Here is a 21,157-nt window from a genome sequence, read left to right as displayed (position 1 = left end):
GTGCGAAAATATAAAATAATGAAAAAATTCACTCAGTTTTTTCAGTTTGCAGTGGCTGATGTTGAAAAGCCTGGCATTATGCAAACAGGATCCAGTGGATGAAAAACCTAGGGGGTCATTTTGTAAAGCTTATCGCGTGTGATAAGCCGCTATCGCACGTGAAGAGTCCCTTTTCGCGTGTGATAGCTTGCTAGGGGTGGAGTTGGGGCAGACTCCGCAATGTCTTCGCTGGCAGCGATAAGGTAAGCCACGTTATCGTCACCAGTAGCGTGCCCAATAGCACCACCTTTCTCGGTGGTGCTATTGGGTGCGAAACCGGCAGCGATAACACCGCAGTGGTGCGATGGCTGCTGGCTTTTGCAGGCCCGCCGCCCCCCTCGCTCCTCCGCTTTCGCTGGATTCACCATTCTGCGACAGAATGGGGAATCCAGGCCCTAGTTAGAGAAAGATAAATCCAGATAAATCCAGATAATTCCCTTTCCTAGAACACAGACTCACTGAGCTGTGGGATTTTCTAGGCAAAAATCCAATCTAATTTGATGTGGATTCACTGCATACCCCACAGATCAGGAACTGCATCGGATTTATAAAAAAAAGGAAAAAAAAATAGTTGGATGAAGTAATTTGATGAACCTGTGAATTTCTTGATAGTTCATCAAAATAATTTGCCAACTTAAATAAAAAAAAGGTTTGCATATCTCTAACATCTCAATAAGGGGCGGTGGCTGTTGGCCAAGTTTTCGCAGTGCCTGCAAAAGGATACCACTACATAGGTCATCTGGAGATCTTAAACACAGTGCTATTTTATTTTGTTTATTTTAGTTAGCTGACATTAGCACAGAGATAGCAAGTGACTTACAATCCCAGGTTCAAAAGTTGCAAATATCCTGAAATGTGAGACGTTCCATAAAATCTGGATTCTCACTGTGAAATGCTTTCATTGTGCCATGAAATACAATGAAACAGGGAGGTTGGGTTTTTTTTTTTTTTTTTTTACAGCAGGATATTTTGTTTATAATTGATAGTGATTAATTGAAAATGACTGTACAGGCCACATAGACTGCTCTCGGCCTCCTGCTGCTGAACAGCAATGCCTTCTTACAGCGTTTCCAATTGTTATTATGGCCTGGCACTTTGCGGTAAGGGGGCGATTGTCATACTCCTCGCATGCTTGCAAAGTCTGTGGGGGCTTTTTATCCACAATCTCTGTATCAGTTTTCAAAATGAAAGCAGGTGGGCACGTTCCCTTTGAAACCTGCCTGAGGAAACAGTACCCTCAGAGATTTTTGCCTCCTTTTCTCTTCGGCTGCCTTTTGTGACCCAAAACGACACTGTGCAAAGTTTTGAATATTCTAAACTTTGTGCTTGGTTTTCTCCCCCCGACCTGGGAACGATTCCACTACAATGCAGGCAAAGGTATGCGCATTATGGAATTACGTGCGTTCTTCTACCTGCATGCAAATAGTACCATAGCATTGACGGAGGCTGATTCCTACCACCCGTTACAGCCGCACATCAGCTCTGAGTGTTGGCGGTGTTCACAGTCCGGACATTTCTTGCACCACTTCTACATGCTTTGCTGTTTCACAAGCTTATTGGGGTGGTGGGGGGGGGGGGGGGGGTGAGCTTTGTGAATAGCTTTGTTCATTGGGTTAGGAGTGTGCAGTTCAGGGATGCCATTGTTTCAGGTACTTACTATCATCTACAAGTCTGGGAAGGAGGAAATCTGATTGGTCAGAAATAGTTGTTCCAAAAATGGCGGCATTCACTGATTTTTTTTTTTTTTTTTTTTGTAAAACTCCTTTGCTAATAAAGTTAAATTTAGCCCTAGGGAGGGCAATTTCAAAGCCATTTCCGCAGCCTTTTACCCATGGAGATGGGGGGGTCTTTGAAAATTGTGCTCTCTAGTACATGCTGAACTCAGCACGCACAGTCCCCTTTTCCTCATGGCCCAGCCCCATTTGCTGCAAACCTGTGTAAAAGTTAGCCTGGCACATAGGGCTGGTTGTCGTTGCTGAAAGCAGATGCCAAAGAGTATTCAGGAGAGGAGGTCAAGAAAGAAAGGAGACTTCCAGGAGACATAAAAGCACACACCTAAGATGGCTGCCAAGAAGAAGGACTGGTATCAAAAGGTGCTTTGGCCAGCTCTGGCACATCCATCCTATTCACATCAGAGAAGGAAATCTGCCACCCCCGAGTCAGAAGGACAACTGCATCCAACTATCCCCACCCCCGTGAGAACCCTATAGTATTGAAAACGGTTTGTGCTGAAGCCTCAGAAATCCTGTTGTTGTCCTATGACAGACTTTTAAGAGATCTGTGACACAACAGAGTTCGTTTAGATAAGAGAATGCTTTCTAAAGAAAAAACAAACAAGCCAGCAAAGTTTCTCCTTTGAAAGAACAGCAAAAAAGGCCCTGCTTTACTAACAAGCTAAAACTGAACTGTAAGCAACCAGCAACTTAATTCACACATAAACAGGAAGCAAGTAAGTAAACAAGCAGAGCAGCATGAAAGCAGTAATAGAGATCAAAACAGTCTGGTACTTGCAAGCTCAGTACAGTCCAGCACAGTGACATGAAATACGTTTCCAACACCCTCCCACTCTCAAGAATGTTACTTGCTATGGCAATCTTCTTTAATGAGTTCAAATTCTTGCATACAGAACTGAATCTCATTCTTCTGAAGTAGCTTGGTCAAGGCACCAGTAATCATCTCTTCTGTTGGAATGCAGCTCAGTTGAAATTTTTCCTGTTTCACATCATCACTTATTAATAAGTTATTTTAAAACAATGTACTGAGTTGTACTGTCCACCAATTTTGTTGTGAATTGGCTGACAGTTTTTATGTCTACTGGGTTTGTACAGTTCTTGTTAAATCCAAGTTCTTCTAGAATTTTAGTTACTCACTGTCTTTCTTTGATAGTTTTGCACTGAACAACGTATTCAGTTTCTCAAGTAGAAAAGCAGACTATCAGGCCAATTCAATATCGGCGCGCGTTAAAAGGGCACTCATGATTGAACGCCCACTCTCTTAACGCACGCTGATCCACTTCTCTTGGGCACCTGATTCTATATTTAAATGGGCTGCCGCGGTAAAAAAGGAGGCGCTAGGAAAAATTTTGCGTCCCTAGCACCTCCTCGGCATCGGGTGCCCAGAAGTGGGTTAGGAAAACGGACACTCAATTTCACAAGCGTCCATTTCCTTAACCTGTGCACAGCCATGAGTTAGGAAAAATGGACGCTTGTTAATTGAGTGTCCATTTTCTGAACCTGACTGCTGGCGACACATTTTATTTTATTTTATTTTTCATGGTTTTCCTTTTTTCGGTTCCTCCGAATTAATATCACCACGATATAAAGTCGGAGGAAATACAGTAAAGCAATATTTTCTGCTTTTCTGTAAACTTTTGGGGTTCCTCAAGAATGAACGCATGCTCTTGGGCAGGCGTTCATTTTTGAGAGTAAAAATGTGCATGTTGGGCGCACATTTTTTTTCTTTTGCATCGGGGGTAATAGCTAATAGCCTCATCAACATGAATTTACATGTGATGAGCACATTTGGACGCACATTTTGGACGTACTAAAATTCCCTTATTACATGAGGGGTTTTGGATGGGCATTCAAAACGTACATCCAAATATGTGTAATGCGTGCATCGGCCTGTATCTGTTACCAGCTTTTTGGCTAATTGCTGCTTGTAATTGCTGCTTGTGATAGTTTGTTTACAAAACCTCTGGTAAATCTTCCACCTTGAGTCTGAGATTTCCAACTTGTATCTGAATAATCAATTATTCTTTCTCCAGAAGCTTCGTAACACAAAAGATCTTTTATTCCTTAAAGATATCTGAGAATGTGTTTGGGTATCTTCCAGTGTACGGTTGTATAGCAAATATTGAATGACTCCAATAATGAACTGCAAATGTACTATCTGGTCTTGTTGTCTGTACAAGATACATTAAACTTCTAATAAGGCCAGTATGGAATATCTGAATGATCTATTCCTTGTGGATATTTTCGTATATTTTCGGGTAAGTTGTTCTATTTGTAACCAACCAAAAATTGACTTTTTCATTACAAAAATGGCATAAATTTCAAATGAATGAAAATCCCTAGTATGGACTTATTTCAGATTCTTACCTGTTTGGTACTGAGTGTCGTAAATAATCAATGAAAATATCTGGGATTTCATCTTTGTGCTTAAGAAAAAATGCATTGAACTTCTGACTGCAATCATCTATTATGACAAATATGTACTGGCTACCACCAGTAGAATCCACTAGCATTGGTGCACATAAATCCATGTATATTTCCTTCAATTGTTTTTTTTTTGCTTGTTCCTTGCAATAGTTACAACATTGTTCCTTATATACCATGAAGTGCATAACAATGCTTGAAAAGCAATTATCATTGGTGAACCTTTGATTAGAAAATACATTTTCTTCTCTAAATAAATGTGTACTTAAGTGTATGCTGGTGTCTCTCCTCTATGACTTTCTCTTTTCTCCCTCTCTCATTGTCTCGCTATCCTTCATCTCTCTCTCTTTCCTGTCCTCTACTCCAGACCTCCTACAATACCTTCTGCTCTACCAGCCTCATCTCTTCCATCAGGAACCCTCAAAGCATCCTGTTAGCTGAGTATTTGAAATAGCATGCACACTAAAACATTGACACCTGGTCAGATCAGTTGTGAACAATTAGGCCTTAGCGAGTGTTCTAAATAGCACTTGGAAGAGAGCATCCTATATGATTTAGCACGCATCCTATAAAGCCTCTTTTCTCTCTGATGTTCTATCAGTTACATGTACGTGTACATTAATTTTAGCGTATACTAACATCTTTTCAGACGAGTTCAGCATACATGCTAAGACCTTCGTGCATAGCTTATTTTTGTGTACATGGGAAAGATAATTTTCAAACAGCCTACATTGTTCTAAAGAAGTGTCAAACTGATTTTAAAATGAGTGTGCATGCACACACATACACACTTATACAGGTGCATGGTGAAATGAAGGAATTTTCAATGGTGTGCCAAATTATGCATGTACTTTAGAAAATGTACATATAGCTGCACACAAACACGTGCGCATATCATGCGCGCATAGGCGTGCACATAACACATCTCGCGCGCTCATCTTTGTGAGTCTGTGGAGAGGGTCAGGCCATGCAATGTGGGGTACTAGGGGGAGGGGATAGAGGGGGATGAGGGCATGGGTGGAGAGGGTCAGGCCATGCATGGGAGGGTTGAGTGTTACAGTTACTCTTGTCTTAAAGATTAATAATCAATAGTAACATATCAGTATGGTGCTCATATTAACAGCAACAGTGCACTATTAATGGGGGGGGGTCCAACCTTTTTCCCCCCTGTAGATTGAAGAGCTGAAGAAGACGACCCAGGACCTGCACCTGAAGCAGAGGCACTGGATAGGCCAGCTGTGTGTTCGGCGGGATGGGGCTGGAGGTAAGATATTCCTCAGGCCAAATGGGAATAGTCAACTTGCTCTATCTATGTCCTCTCTGCATCAAGTACCACACTAATTGCCTCCAGCTCTGCTACATGTGGTCTCAGCCTTCACCTTCTACTAACCATCATTCACACATCCCTCTGTCACAGGCTCCACTATCCGGAAATAATTTAGGAAAGACTAGCCTAGCTGGTATGCTTTCAAGGACTTTAGTCCCACTCCTACATGGATTTCCATGTAAAAAGCAGGGTTGTGGTCCAATAGAACAATGTGTAGCATCACAACTCTACATGCCTTGCTACGTACACCTCTAATGGTCACTGTCAACCCTGTTGCACATTTCTTATCCTCACCCCCTAGCACATAGTAGCCTCCATCAATTTACATCCTGCTCACATTAACCATCTGGATGTCCATTCACTTATCTATATGGAAGCCAGCATCTTGATGACAGGGTTGTCCTATGCCTAACAATGCTTCCCTTTGCCCTCAATTCCTCTAAGTGCCTCAGTCATCCTTTGCATCATAATCTGCAGCATGTGAGCATACAACACGACACAGTTGCTTTTGTCTTCACAGATAACAGCTCCTCGTCATTGTCCTCCTCCTCCGATGAGGATGAAGATGGAGCAGGAGGCAGTGGTGCGACCCTAGCCCCAGCCCTCGAGGAAGCAGTAGCAGTGACCTCTGGTGAGGAAAAGGATGCTCTTAGCCCACCCCATCCACCACCAAGGGAACCAGTGGTGGTGGTCCTGCCCCTTCGCTCCCAGCAGGCAAACTCCGGGCCTCAACAGCTCCCAGACCTTCTCTCCATCCCCATAGGGCCTCTTTCCCGGTTTGCCTACAGAGTTAGGGAGACTCAGACCGGCCAGCCATTACTAGCTCAGGGAGGCCTGCATCTCCTCCTGCTTCCTCTTCCATTCTCCACACCACTGCGGCCAGAAAGAGGTTCTCCAACGGGAGCATCTGCTCCCAGCGAAGATCCTCTTTCTAGGCAGCAATTTGAAGCTATGGTACAGGCGAATGCACAGGAGCAGAAGAGGATGCAAAAATGCCCTTGAGAGACTGCTCAGGTTGGTGCGCTGCCATGGTCAGGCCATTCTTGCCACGAGGCAATATCCATCCTGAGCAGATTCTTAAATCTGAGTTTGCAAGTGTCCCTAATTCCCTGGTGTTTTTGTTTGTTTACTTGTTTGCTCTCTAGTTTATGCCCCCCATCCCTTTTAAAAAAAAAATATTATAAATAGCTTAAAAATTAAAAAATTTAACATGTCAAATAAAAATGGTTTTGCATTTTCGAATATTATTTAGTCTGTATCTACTTGTGTACTGACAGTTTCCATGCGGTCAATAATCAAAGATAAATATTTAAATGGGTAACTTGGAGTAACATGGCTAACTTGTGAGTTATCCATCTAAATGGTTTAGAATATTGACCTCTATGGCTTTTTTGGTGTGGGAATTGCCATGATGGCACTTCACGCCCTTTCCTTTCATGCTTAAGAGGTAGAGCAGAAGGGGTGTTGTTTTTCAAGCACTTCCCTCAATTCCCCCTCTCCAAAATCTCTCAATCTGCAATCTTCATAGCTGAGCCCAGAAGAGGAATGTGGTTATAGAGGGTTGTAAATGACAAAGGATAGATCGTAGACACCAAGGGATAGCTTTCACCTTACTCTGCAACTTTGGAGGAAGTGACTACATGTCAGCCCCACAGCTTCGGCTAGTCCTAGGCATTGAGCCTACATATTCTTCAAGCTAGCAGACCAGGCCCTGCTCCCTAGGTTGCTGGTGACCATGAGGTTGAGATGAAAAAAAGAAGGATAGAACATCAGAGGAAGGGGGGTGGGGAAAACAGAAAAGGCATCAGAGGGAAATGTGAAGAAGAATATCAGGTAGGGTTTTTCTCTGCTATAGGTCATGGGAGCAATTAGAGAGAGCAAGATTTTCTGTGGTGGTGAAGTGGTCAAACAGACAGATTAAGGAAAGAAGGGAGAGCAGGGAACAGCATTCCCGGGATATGGAACCACACATAGGGCTATAGGTCCACTATTGAGAAGGTGGAAATCTGGAGTACTGGCAATTATAAGTGGCGAAGGCTGGAGAGGCAGATGCATGCTTGAGAAGTATTAGAGAAGGAGTGGTGGAAAACACACAGCACCCTATTGTTCTTCTCCCCTGAACCCAGATATTCTGCATTCCCATCCACCAGCAGTCTTACTATGCTGCATGTGTAAGGGTATTAGTAAGGTACAGAAAGTACAGCCAATGTCCCCTGAGAGACACATGTGAAAATAAATAAATGCAATAGTTTCATTTCCATTCAGTAGCTAGGCCTAGTTGCCATAAAAGAACAGTATGTAGTCTACCTCTTCCCTGTCTCACAAGCATACCTGGGAACTCTCTAAATCTGGCCCAGAGACTCTGGAATTCTGAACAAATTGCTGGATCTCCGGGCCAACACCCAAAAAACACTGCATCTCCTGCTACATAAGGCTGGGAGAAAAACTGACTGGAGCAGCACGAGCCCGAAGGAGGAGGAGTGGCAGTAATGGCACATGTGTTGCAGGAGGATGAAGAGAAGCGCGGGGCTGCACAAGAGGAGTAAGACAAGCAGGAGTACAGCGCCCGCCTCCCCACCCTCCCTGCGCATGAGGAAAAAAGAAACTGCAGATACAGGAAGAGCAGCAGCGTCAGGCTGCGCACAGGGAACGAAGCAAGGGCAGCGTGGGCCTGATGCTGCAGAAGAGGAGGACACGGCAGATTTGTCTCGTGAGCCTGAGGAAAGAGACGGCTCCTGTGGCTAAATGGGGATCAAGGTGAGAAGAGAGAATGAGTATGCATGTGTGTACGTGATAGTCAATGTGTGTGTGGAAGAGGGAGAGAAGTGAATGAGTGTGCGTGTGTGAGGAAAAGGAAGAAGAGTGAGTGTGCGTGTGTGTGTGAGTGCATGTATTAGTGTGGAAGAGAGAGGGACGTGAATGAGTGTTTGAAAAAGAGAGAGGAATCAGTGTGCTTTTGTGTGTGAGAGTGCATGAATGTGTATGGAAGAGGGAGAGAAATGAATCAGTGCATGTGTGTGTGTGTGTATGTAGAAAAGGGAGAAGAGTGAGTATGAATGTGTATGTGTGAGGAAGAGAAATGTGTGTGTATGTGAATGGGCATATGTGTGTGTGAGAGTGTGTGTGTGAGAGTGTGAGTGAACATGTGAGGTTGCTAGTGTGTGAGTTAGAAAGTTTCTGCACATGCTGCTTCCAGGCCCTCTCCCCCTCCCCTCCCCTCCCCCCCCCCCCCCGCTACCCTGCTGTTAGAAATCTGCTCCTGTGGAAGGAGGAGTTAGCAATCTGTTGGAAATCTGCTCCTGTGGAAGGAGGAATTAGCAATCTGATAGAAATCTGCTATGCTGATGGGAGGAGCTAGTAGATGAGAGTAGCAATCTGATAGGATCTACTCCTCCAGGGGGGAGGAGTTAGCAATTTGTTACGGATCTGCTAAGGAGTTGGCAATCTGTTATGATATAGACTGCTGAGTTGGCAATCTGTATCAGCAGAGTACTAGAGAGGGTGCTCAGCTGGACAGGAATGTAAATAGGTGAATCCTTGGACCAATGGCAGATGACAGCGCCCCCAGGAGGGGATCCTGAGAGGGACCACCGGCTAGGCTTGAGTATGGAGACAGACACAGATAGTTCTTTTATTAGACAGGTAGTAGAACCACGAGAGGTGGCAGTAGTGAGCTGATATGCCCGGCAGGGCTGAAGTCCCTCAGATAATGGAACTGCGATCCCAGGGTTGCTGAGCTGTAAAGAGACTGTAGATAGTGAATAGGCAGGGTATGCTGTTATACATAGCCAGTACTAAGATGATAACTCACATAAGGTTTTGAGAAAGCTCAGTAGCTGGAAAGGGTTCGGCCCTCGAGGAGCGATTACCTGGTTCCAGGGAAAGCTCTGAGAGAACGGTGGTAACTCACAATAGTCTGTATCTGTAATAGCTTCTAGACAGTAGAGAATCTTCAGAGTGTTTAGGAACATGGGCCCTCGAGGAGCGAGTACTGATTCCTATCTGTAATCTGAAATAGTAACTCACAAATGTCTGTATTATTTATTTATTTATTTAAAAGTTTTTATATACCGAGGTATAGCTAGCAGCTTTCACTCTGGTTTACATGTACAACAACCTAATACATTTAACAGAGAAACTGAGAAACTGAGGAACATCCAAATAACTTAATACAACCAAAAAACTTCAAACAATTATAACAGGGTACATCTGTGATCTAACCATGTGATTTATAACTTAAAATGTTCTGTGACAAAGCCCTAGTGGTTCCATTGTATATCCGATAGAGGTTATGCATTGGGTCTGTTATGTTATGTTATGTGAGATTAGCCAATACCATCTTTGAATGTTTGGCTGAATAACCATGTTTTGAGCTCTTTTTTAAATGATTTAATGTTGCTTAGTGAACTCAGTTGCTCTGGTAGTGAGTTCCATAGTTTCGGACCGGCGATGGATACGGCTCTGTTCCTTGTGGTGGAAAGCTTGGCTAATGGGAGTGATGGTATTTCTAGTTGTAATTTACATGCTGATCTAGTTTAACGTTGCGGTCTGTGTATATGTATGACATTGTCAAGGGCTGTGCTATCTGTTTTATAAATTGCGTTGTGTAGGACTGTTAATATTTGAACTCAATTCTTTTTTCAACTGGAAGCCAGTGTAGACTGTTGAGCACGGGTGTGATGTGTTCTGATTTCTTTTTGCCGGTTAGGACTCTCGCTGCCATGTTCTGTAGTAATTGAAGTGGCTTTAAGGTCACTTTAGGTAGACCTATCAGGAGAGAATTGCAGTAGTCAAGGCTGTTGAAGATGAGGGATTGTAAGACTGTTAAGAACATAAGAACATAAGAAAATGCCATACTGGGTCAGACCAAGGGTCCATCAAGCCCAGCATCCTGTTTCCAACAGTGGCCAATCCAGGCCATAAGAACCTGGCAAGTACCCAAAAACTAAGTCTATTCCATGTAACCATTGCTAATGGCAGTGGCTATTCTCTAAGTGAACTTAATAGCAGGTAATGGACTTCTCCTCCAAGAACTTATCCAATCCTTTTTTAAACACAGCTATACTAACTGCACGAACCACATTCTCTGGCAACAAATTCCAGAGTTTAATTGTGCGTTGAGTAAAAAAGAACTTTCTCCGATTAGTTTTAAATGTGCCCCATGCTAACTTCATGGAGTGTCCCCTAGTCTTTCTACTATCCGAAAGAGTAAATAACCGATTCACATCTACCCGTTCTAGACCTCTCATGATTTTAAACACCTCTATCATATCCCCCCTCAGTCGTCTCTTCTCCAAGCTGAAAAGTCCTAACCTCTTTAGTCTTTCCTCATAGGGGAGTTGTTCCATTCCCCTTATCATTTTGGTAGCCCTTCTCTGTACCTTCTCCATTGCAATTATATCTTTTTTGAGATGCGGCGACCAGAATTGTACACAGTATTCAAGGTGCGGTCTCACCATGGAGCGATACAGAGGCATTATGACATTTTCCGTTTTATTCATCATTCCTTTTCTAATAATTCCCAACATTCTGTTTGCTTTTTTGACTGCCGCAGCACACTGAACCGACGATTTCAATGTGTTATCCACTATGACACCTAGATCTCTTTCTTGGGTTATAGCATCTAATATGGAACCCAACATCGTGTAATTATAGCATGGGTTATTTTTCCCTATATGCATCACCTTGCACTTATCCACATTAAATTTCATCTGCCATTTGGATGCCCAATTTTCCAGTCTCACAAGGTCTTCCTGCAATTTATCACAATCTGCTTGTGATTTAACTACTCTGAACAATTTTGTGTCATCTGCAAATTTGATTATCTCACTCGTCGTATTTCTTTCCAGATCATTTATAAATATATTGAACAGTAAGGGTCCCAATACAGATCCCTGAGGCACTCCACTGTCCACTCCCTTCCACTGAGAAAATTGCCCATTTAATCTTGGTGGTGAAGCCATTTAATCTTGGTGGTGAAGCATCGGTTTTAGGTGTTTCAGGATTTGGAGTTTGTGGAAACCTTCCTTTGTTTTTGTTGTGATGTGCTTTTTTTAGGTTAGTTCACTGTCAATCCAAATACCGAGGTCTTTTACGTTGTCCTTAAGTTGAATGTGGATGTTATCTATTTGGAAGGATGGGTCCTGAGTTTTTTCTTTCGATTAGGATGCATTCAGTTTTGCTCATGTTAAGACATAATTTTAGGTTATTTAGCATCTTTTTGATCGAATCAAGATGAGAGGCGGCTAGTATCAGTGCATCTTCGGTGGTGGATGTAATTGGAATGAGGAGTTGTATGTCGTCAGCATACATGTAGTAAGTTATTCCTAAGCTTGATAGGAGTTGGCATAGAGGAAGTAGATAACTATTAAAGAGTGTGGCCGAAAGGGCAGACCCTTGTGGTACTCCTGTTTCAAGGGGGATGGCTTCTGATGCATTGTTGTTGATGGAGACTTTGAAGTATCTGTCTTTTAGAAAAGAAGAGAACCAGTCAAGAGTTTTGCCAGAGAGCCCTATGTTTACTAGACTGGAAATTAGCTTTTTGTGGTCAACTGTGTCAAATGCAGCGGAAAGGTCAAGAAGGATTAGTGTGTGACCTATTTTGTTGTCAAATCCTCTTAGAACATTGTTGGATAGGTTGAGCAGTAGAGTTTCTGTGCTGAGGTTTTTCCTAAAGTCGTGTTGGGTGGGCTGTAGTATTTTGTAGTTCTCGAGGTGTTCATTAAGTTGTTTCAGGACGGCCTTCTCGGTCAGTTTCGCAAGTAGGGGTAGGTTTGATATTGGACGGTAGTTGTTCAGGTCGTCTGGGTTAAGGTTCTTTCTTTTCAGAATTGGTCTGATTGTTGCAATTTTTAACTTAACTGGTAGCTCTCCTTCTTCGAGTGATTTATTGATAATTGCTGCTACTGTTGGGGCTATGGAATGAGCAATTTCCTTTAGCTCTCGCGTGGGGATGGTGTCTAGGTCATGGCGAGCTGGGTTTATTTTTCTTAGCATTTTCTCTGTTTCCGTGGAGGATATAGGTTCAAAGTTAGACCATGGTGCTGTATTTGATGTGGATGTTTGGTATTCTTCAGTCGAGGATTTGATGAAGGCATCTGTTATTTTGGATACTTTGTTCTTGAAGAACGTGGCTAGGTCTTGGCTTAAATTTTTGGATTCTGTTGTGTTGGAGGTGATGTTTTCAGAAATGAGGTTGTTTACTATGTTGTAAAGGGATTTGGCGTTATTGGAGGAGTTTTTGATCTTTTGACCGTAACAGACAGTTTAGAATTCAGAATCATTTTTTTATAAGTGGATAATTGTAATAGACTCGCAAATTCGAGTCTGAATTCAGACCACCAAGCAAGTATCGTAAGAATCCACCATTGATGCCATAAAGGGAAGATTGACTTTGGAAGAATTAGAGTAGATGATTCCCCTGAAGCAGGACCGTTAGGTTCGAAACGCGATCGCATCGGGACATTGTTATTTGAATGAGATAAGTACCGGGACTTTGTCCTTTCTAATGGATAAGAATCATTGATGTAGGGATTGTATATTTACATTTGGAACATTTATCTACAGTATTGGAATAGGTCTATCAGACTATTTATACTGCAGTTCCGTGGCAGCATGGAGTAATTTTATATAAAAAAAGGAGAAAAATACTAAAAATATTTGAGATTTATAATAAAGCAATGTGACCTTACCATGGTGGGTCTGATTGACATACAGACTCTTTGCGTATTGGTCCTACAAAACAAGTTGTATTAATGTTTATAATTTGTCAGAATTTGTGGCGAATTGTAATGAGAGTAAAAGATTGACCAGGGAAACCGCTTTGGTATTTTGAAATAGAAACATCATCAGTCTTCATAAATCATTCATCAAACAATACAATCAAGGAATATAAATCAATCATATAAGTAAATCCATACTTGGAAATATTCTTTTTATAATGATCTAAGGAAAAGAATAACATCCAATAATTAAGTTTCATAAATAATTTAAAAAATTTCCCAAACAACAATAAATTATTTCAAAATGGCAGACACAGCATTCCAATAAGTAAAACTAATAAGGATGGAAAATTCACTGCTCTCCATACCTGAAAACTTTTTATTTCCAGTCATCCTGAATAAGGCATGGATTAGTGAGGCAGCACAAATTTTCTTCTCTCTCACATACACACACACACACACACACACACACACACACAGGCAGGCTCCCATTTACACACACAAACAACCTCAGATAGGTTTCCATACATTCACACACATACACACCCAGACAGGTTCCCATTCATTCACACCCACCCCAGACAGATCCCCATTCACACACACCCACCCACCCCAGATTCCTACCCCCCCCCCCCCCCACACACACACATTTCAGTCAGGTTCTCATGCACACAGAAATATACACACACACATATCCCAGGCAGGTTCCTATTCATATATTTATTTTATTTATTTATTTAGCGTTTTTCTATACCGGCATTCATGATTAGAAACCACATCATGCCGGTTTACATAAAACAAGGGGTGAGAACAAGAAACGAAAAACAAGTGCAAGGAGAACAAAAGTTACATTACAACAGGGTCTTAAAACTGGGAAGAGAAATTAGAATAAGAGAGCCGAACGGTAGGGATTAAAATATTTACATTATTTACATTATGATATGAAATCTATTATACACAGAAGCCTCCAGTCAGACTCCCATTCACATACCCTCCCCCCCCAGTCAGGCTCCCATTCACATACCCCCACTCCAGTGAGGCTCTCAATTCACATAAACCTCCCCCCCAGTCAGGCTTCCATTCACACACACCACAACCCCACACTCCAGTAAGAGCCTCATTCATACAAACCACACCCCAGTAAGTCCTTCATTCATACACACCACACCCCCACACCCCAGTAAGGCTCTTATTCATTCATTCATTTATTCATTCACACACACACACACACACACACACACACACACATACCACTGGGAGCCATTCTGCTGCTCTTTGTGTGCTGGCCCATGCACACGAGCCTAGCACTTCCTCTATGCTGATCTCGTGCATCGTGAGATCAGAATAGAAAATGTGCTAGTTGCACGTGTTTTGCACAGTGAATGCCGGCACTTAAGAAGGTGTAGGAGAATGGGCTCCTTCTTCTTTCTTTGGCCATAGGGTCCACTGGCAGCCTCAAGGGCCTCTTTCTCTTCTGGGCTGCCGTGACATAGGGTCCACCAGCGGCCTCATGGGCTGATTCCTCTTCCGGGCCACTGGTGAGATAGTCTCCCTGCTCCCAAAGCTGCCCCATTGGGTGTGCCATCCTGTGCAATTGTACGGTTTGCACACCTGGTGGCGCCAGGCCTGCCTTCTATTATAATGATCCAGGGTACATGTGCACACAGAGAAAAGCTAAATTCACCCCTTGGCTCTGAGCGTAGGACACTGCACTATGAGTTAGGTGGATCTGTTTGCTGTATGTACTATGATACGTTAGTAGCACCTATGGTCTACACGTCACTTCCTTTATAGCGGGCTTGGCTTCTTAGTTGTAGACAGGTACATGGTGTATATATGGTTGCCTCCATATCTGTATGGACACATGACTAGTGCTGTCCACTTTCCTCTCACCTACAACCCCAACTAAATGGACAGTTAATAGGGTAGAATAGGTAATGTGCCTATTACTTGAAAATGAGAGCTAAACTTGCAGGTCGCCACATCTAGAGCCAGTAAATAACCCTTTTCAAGAATGTACACTGATAGTTGGTGCCCTCAGCAGCTAGGCAGACTGAGCAACAGCTTGTGCTTCCAGGGAATATATTTTTGGAAGAGATACACATTTGAGATTTTCACTGGAGTATCAGGAGGTGCTGAAAGAGGGCTTGGGGACTTGTACTGTTTGTTAACATAGAAATGTCTGAGATACATGCACATCTATTATGTGAACTTAAAACATGTACCATTTACACTGTTGCAGAGGGCCAGCATGGAAAATGGGCAAGGCCGAGTTGTGGTCAATGGCCTCTTAGGTGCATCTGCCAGCTGCCTGAGACATCAGAGGAGGAGCAAGAGACAAAGGAAGGAGCACCCATGGGGGAAGCACAGCAGAAGCCATCTGCCAGAAAGGAGGAGGAGCAGGAGGAGGTGATGGAGGAGGGTGATCAGTGAACAGGGCTGGATTCATCACAAGGTGAACCAGCAGGTGGCCATATGCAGAGCAGCTCCTCAACAGAGGACAAAGCTATAGAAGAACCACAGCGGCAGGTGCAGGCCAGACCAGCGGAATGCCTCCTGATACAACTGAATGCCTGGGGAGGTAGATGCACTCCACCCAGAGCTCCATGGTCTCCAGATCTCCATCTGCGAGTAAGGACACGCAATGAGGGAGGAAAGATGGGGGCCTTTGCCAGGTGATGGAGGCTCAGACAGTCATCTGGAGGTAGCTGCTTGAACGCATGCCCCTTGGCAACTGCAGTCACCGCCAGCAGCACCTTCTGCACCTTCATCACCTACCAGACCCTCCTGCCAGGTCCTGCGCCCTCTGAGGAGTGAGAGGCCTCCTCTATGGAGACGCTCTCACCAAGGGCAGCCCAAGGTCCCTGCACGTGTCCCACTCAAGGCAAAAAGAGGTCCAAAGAGGCAATACATTTCTTTAATGTACAGCACATCTGTTAACACCTGTAAATAAATGCACTTGCACCAGTGAAAATATCTTCATATCAGAGTGTTTCTTTCCTCTATAGCCTGCCTTTGACTGTGACGATGTATCTCTTGCAATTCCTCCTGACTGAGCTGTTGTTCTTCCTCCTCTTCCTCTTCATCTGTATTCTCATCCTGGAAGAGGCATGCATCTGCTTTTGGCCAAGTTATGTACCATACAGTAGGGGTGAGTAGGGGTAAAACTTTTGTTTCATTTCTTTTTCAGGGTTTTTTCCCCTATGAATTCTGTCTCGTTTAATATTTAATTTGTTTCTTTCCTTAAAAAAAAAAAAGACCAAATCAAAGATTAAAGAAAGGAAACGGGGCCTCCCAAGAACCTCCCATCCCCACCACCCATCCCTCCTGGAAAAATGCCGGGACCAGGATCCCCCTGGCCACTATTTACCTGGACCAGTGGGGATCCACTGGTGAGGTCTAGGCTCACCCGTAGGCATACCTGGGAACTCTCCGGATTTGGCCCGGAGATTCAGGAATTCTGAACGAATTGCTGGGTTTCCGGGCCAGCACCCATAAACTCCGTGTGCCCTAAGGTTGCCAACTGTCCATATTTTCTCTGAACAGTACAGAGATTTGAGGACATGTCTGGAAGCCAGAAATAGGGCTAAAATGTCTAGATTTTAGCCCTCCGATTGAGCCTGAAAACTTTCTCCCACCCAGCACTGACACCTACTACAAAGTTAACCTCATCCCTACTGCGAAGGTCGGCGCCGCGCCTCTTCTGTCGCTCTTCTGTTCAAATACAGGTCAAACATCAGCTGTTTGAACTGGAGGGGCCTTTGTAGTCCACACGGTTCAAACAGCTGATGTTTGACCTGCGCCATGCCGACCTTCGCAGTAAGGATGGTATTCACGGCCCAGACAGAAACGAGGAAGTGCATCAGGAGCAGCAGGCCGACAGGAGCCTAAGCTCTGCAGGCCGAAAAAGAAGACGGGTTCCCACCAGGAGCAATGGCCGGCAGGGAGCCCAAGCACTGCCAGCAAAAAAGTTGCACCCTGGGAGCAGCAAACCAGCAGGGAGCCCAAGCTCTGCTGGGTGAAGAAGATGCGCCCTTGGAGCAGCAGACCGGCGAGTTCAGGCTCTGCTGGCAGGAGACGATACATCTCGTAAGTAGAGAGCTAGAAGAATATATAAGCCCTGTATGAGCAGAGAAGGGGGTGGGGCTTTCAGCATCTTCCTTCTTGCCCATGGCAGAGGAGCCCTAGAATTTAAGAGAACCTGTTGAGTGAGGTGAGGGGACAGCACCCTGTGTGTGTAAGTGAGGGAGAGAGAGTCAGTGAGTGTGCGAGAGCTATGTATATGAGGGAGAGAGAGTCTGAGTGTGTGAGAGTCTGTGGGTGTGTATATATGTGAGGGAGAGCCAGTGAGTGTGCATGTGGAGTGAGAGCCTATGTGGGAGTAGGGGAGAAAGAGCTAGTGAGTGTGAAAGAGCATCTGAGTATATGTGGGGTGGGGGAAGATGGCCTGAGTGTGTGTGTATGTGTATATATGTATGTGAGGGAGAGAAAGCCAGTGAGTTTGAGAGATTGTGTGTGTATGTGAGGGATGTTTTAACTTGGGTTGTGGGCTCTTAGGTCGTGGAGAGAACTGACTCCACCCACAGGGAGGAGCACTGGGGGACTCTCCACGACAGTCAGGGTCTCAGCAGTGATGGAGACAGGAGTCAGAGAATATTTATTATATAGCAAAGAAAAACCCAAGGAGCGTGTTTGTAACTCAGTCCTGGAATAAGAAGACTTGGGATGGATTCTCCGGTAGTGGTCCGCAGGGCAGGGTAACTGGGAATCCTTGTTTCTTGATAGGCCTTGTGTGTGGTAGCTCCGGTAGTGGTCCACAACGCGGGGTAGGACAGAGGCAGATGTGGGTAACTGGTACAAGACAGCGTGAATCCGGTAGTGGTCCGCAGAGCGGGGTAACCCGGAATAGTACTTGCTTCTTAGTATACCTTGTGCGTTGTAGCTCCGGTAGTGGTCCGCAGCATGGGATAGGCTGGAGGTAGGTGTTGGCAACTGGCACAAGACAGCTTGGATCCGGTAGTGGTCCACAGAGCGGGGTAACACGAGGATCCACACAGCAAGACAGACGTGGTAATGTAGATTAGGTCTTGTACTCACGATGCAGTAGAGAATTCGTAGTAGCAGCAGCAGAGATCCGATGCAGAAGAGAAGAAACGTCCACGAAGCTGCAGGAGGAACTCACTTAGCTGGTGAAGGTGAGACAGGCAGATGAGGCTCTCTGAGGAGCGGATAGCCCTGAGTGCAGCAAGGCCCCCAAGGAGTGGGTTGCCGAGTCACTTAGTCTGGAACGCAGGAACGCCCCCGAGGTTTCCGCCATGACGTGCATAAGGTGGAGGCAGACATGTGCATGCCCTAGGTCACACCAGATTCAAGATGGCGACCGGGATCACCTTCGCCGTCCCAGGAACGCCAGGGAGGTCGGCCTGCAGAGGCAGAGGCGGCATCTTAGCCAGAATCGGAGCTACTGGGCAAAATGAGGTGAGCAGCAAAGGTCGCAGCAGTCTGTGTGTGTGAGAGTCTGCCAATGTGTGTATATGTGAGGGAGACCTAGTGGGTGTGTGTGTGTGTGTGTGTGGGAGAGAACTAGTGTGTGTGGGAGGGAAAGGCAGTGAGTGTGGAAAATTGTGTGTGTGGGTGGGGAGGGAGAAGAGAGCCTGTGTATGTGGATATGGAGGGGGAAGATAGCCTGTACATGTGTGTGAGGGAGTAGTGAGAGAGCCAGTGTATTTTGGTGTTTGTGAGAGAGGAGGAGTAGCATGAGAGAATTAAAACGTATGATAGGGAGTTTGTGTATATGAGAGAGGATAAAGTGTGCACTCTCCCTCTTCTCCACTAATCTGTGACAATCTCGGGGTGACTGAAAATCAAAAGTTCGCAGGTCTGCCCGTAGGCTCTATGCAAGGCTAAGGCTTGGAGGCCTGGTCCAGATGCCTCGACCTAGATCCAATGCCAAAATCTAGGCCAGGAGAGAGAGAGAGAGAGAACTAATAAAGGCAAACATGATGACTATATATACACCACAGTAAGAGCACACTTTCAACTCAGGGTGGGTGGGTTGGGCAGGGTTTCATTGGTCTGCCTGATGAATTGATGATTAATTTTAAATATTGATACTGATTATATTGATTGAATAATAGTGAATTGAATAATAGTGATGAATTGGTGATTAAAACAATGGTTATGAATATATGAATGATAATTAATGATGGTGATAAATGGCCGCTCCCCGCCGCTAATCTTGAAAAATCTCAGGGTGAGCAGGATTCAAAACGTTCCCAGGTATGCCAGTCCGGAGATAGGGACTTGAAGCCGAGGCCTCAGCCCTAGGTCAGTCCAGGCCTGGACACTGAAGCCTCTGCCTCCTTGGAGTCTTCTTCTTTCTTCAAATGACACCATCTACTGGGGATGCACCAGAGTAAATTAACTCTGGTACAATTAACTCCCACACACTCCCACACATCTGTGGGATTACCACAGGGATCATGAGTCATGTTTTGAGTGGATAGTCTCTGTCACCTGTAAGGGAGAAGCCAGAGGAGAATGTTAGGATAGGCTTTGATGTTGGACTGCACATTAGGGGATTACACTGGGTCAGAGCTGTTCTTTTGGGAAAGCAAGCCAGCTAGAGATGTGGGAGACCGACAGAAGAGGTTAGTTGTGATGTGGTGTTAGCGATGGATGCATTATTATCTGATAGCTAGTTCCCAATGATGCATCCTTCCTGGAAGCAGTCATGAATTCCTGACTGCAAGAGGATTTAAGCATCATGAGTGGATCCAGAAAACTTGGGCATGATGTCCAGGATGAGGCCTTTAGAGTCACAGATCACTTGCATATTGAGGGAGTGGAAGCCCTTGCAACTGCAGTAGGCAACCTCATCTCCCTCCTTGTGCCCTTATAGGAATGCGTGTGCAATCAATAGTCCCCAGGACAGAGGGCAAGCGTGCTACTTGATAGAAATCCTACGTAATTTGTTCTTGCTGCCATCTGCTCTGAGGGAAGGATATATACTAGCATGTTCTCCTTAGCAAGGCAGCAAGGACCTGATCGATGCACATGGAGGTAGCGGATTGGCTGATGCTGGCTGTGACCCCAAGAAAAGTTTGAAAGGTGCTGGAAGCAAAAAGGGCTAGGGCAGTGTTGATCTTGAGATGTGCGGGCAAAGCACGGTCCCTCTGGCTGATGAGATGTAAGTCTGGCTCTAACTTCTGGCATAGATAATGTATGGTTTCCTTATTAAACCTGAACCTGCACGTGACTTTCTTCTCTGACAGATGTAAAAACTGAGTCCTTGTCCTGTAGCCCCTGTGTGTGGGGTACTTCCCCCATCTCCTCTCCTCTGCCTTAAAGCCATGAGTACCCATACGTCGATGAGAGTCATTTTGATAGGAAAGTGTGAACCAGTATCTCACATGCCTCAATATGTGGCTGCTACTCCCCTTCAAACCCCCCCCCCCCCCACACACACACACATGGCCCTTAAGGTCCCTGTTTGCTGCAATTTTTCCTCTATGACCTAGTTAAATGCAGGATAGGTGGCGATGTCCTTTCGTGGATTACAAACTGGTGAAAAGACAGGAAACAGAGAGTAGGATTAAATGGTCAATTTTCTCAGTGGAAGGGAGTGGGCAGTGGAGTGCCTCAGGGATCTGTATTGGGACCCGTACTGTTCAATATATTTATAAATGATCTGGAAAGAAATACGATGAGTGAGGTAATCAAATTTGCAGATGATACAAAATTGTTCAGAGTAGTTAAATCACAAGCAGATTGTGATAAATTTCAGGAAGACCTTCTGAGACTGGAAAATTGGGCATCCAAATGGAAGATGAAATTTAATGTGGATAAGTGCAAGGTGATGCATATAGGGAAAAATAACCCATGCCATAGTTACACAATGTTAGGTTCCATAT

Source organism: Rhinatrema bivittatum, chromosome 2, assembly GCF_901001135.1.
Source record: "Rhinatrema bivittatum chromosome 2, aRhiBiv1.1, whole genome shotgun sequence".
In the NCBI taxonomy this organism is placed as follows: domain Eukaryota; kingdom Metazoa; phylum Chordata; class Amphibia; order Gymnophiona; family Rhinatrematidae; genus Rhinatrema; species Rhinatrema bivittatum.
The sequence above is the reverse complement of the archived record's forward strand: the minus strand, read 5'-3'. Positions refer to the sequence as shown.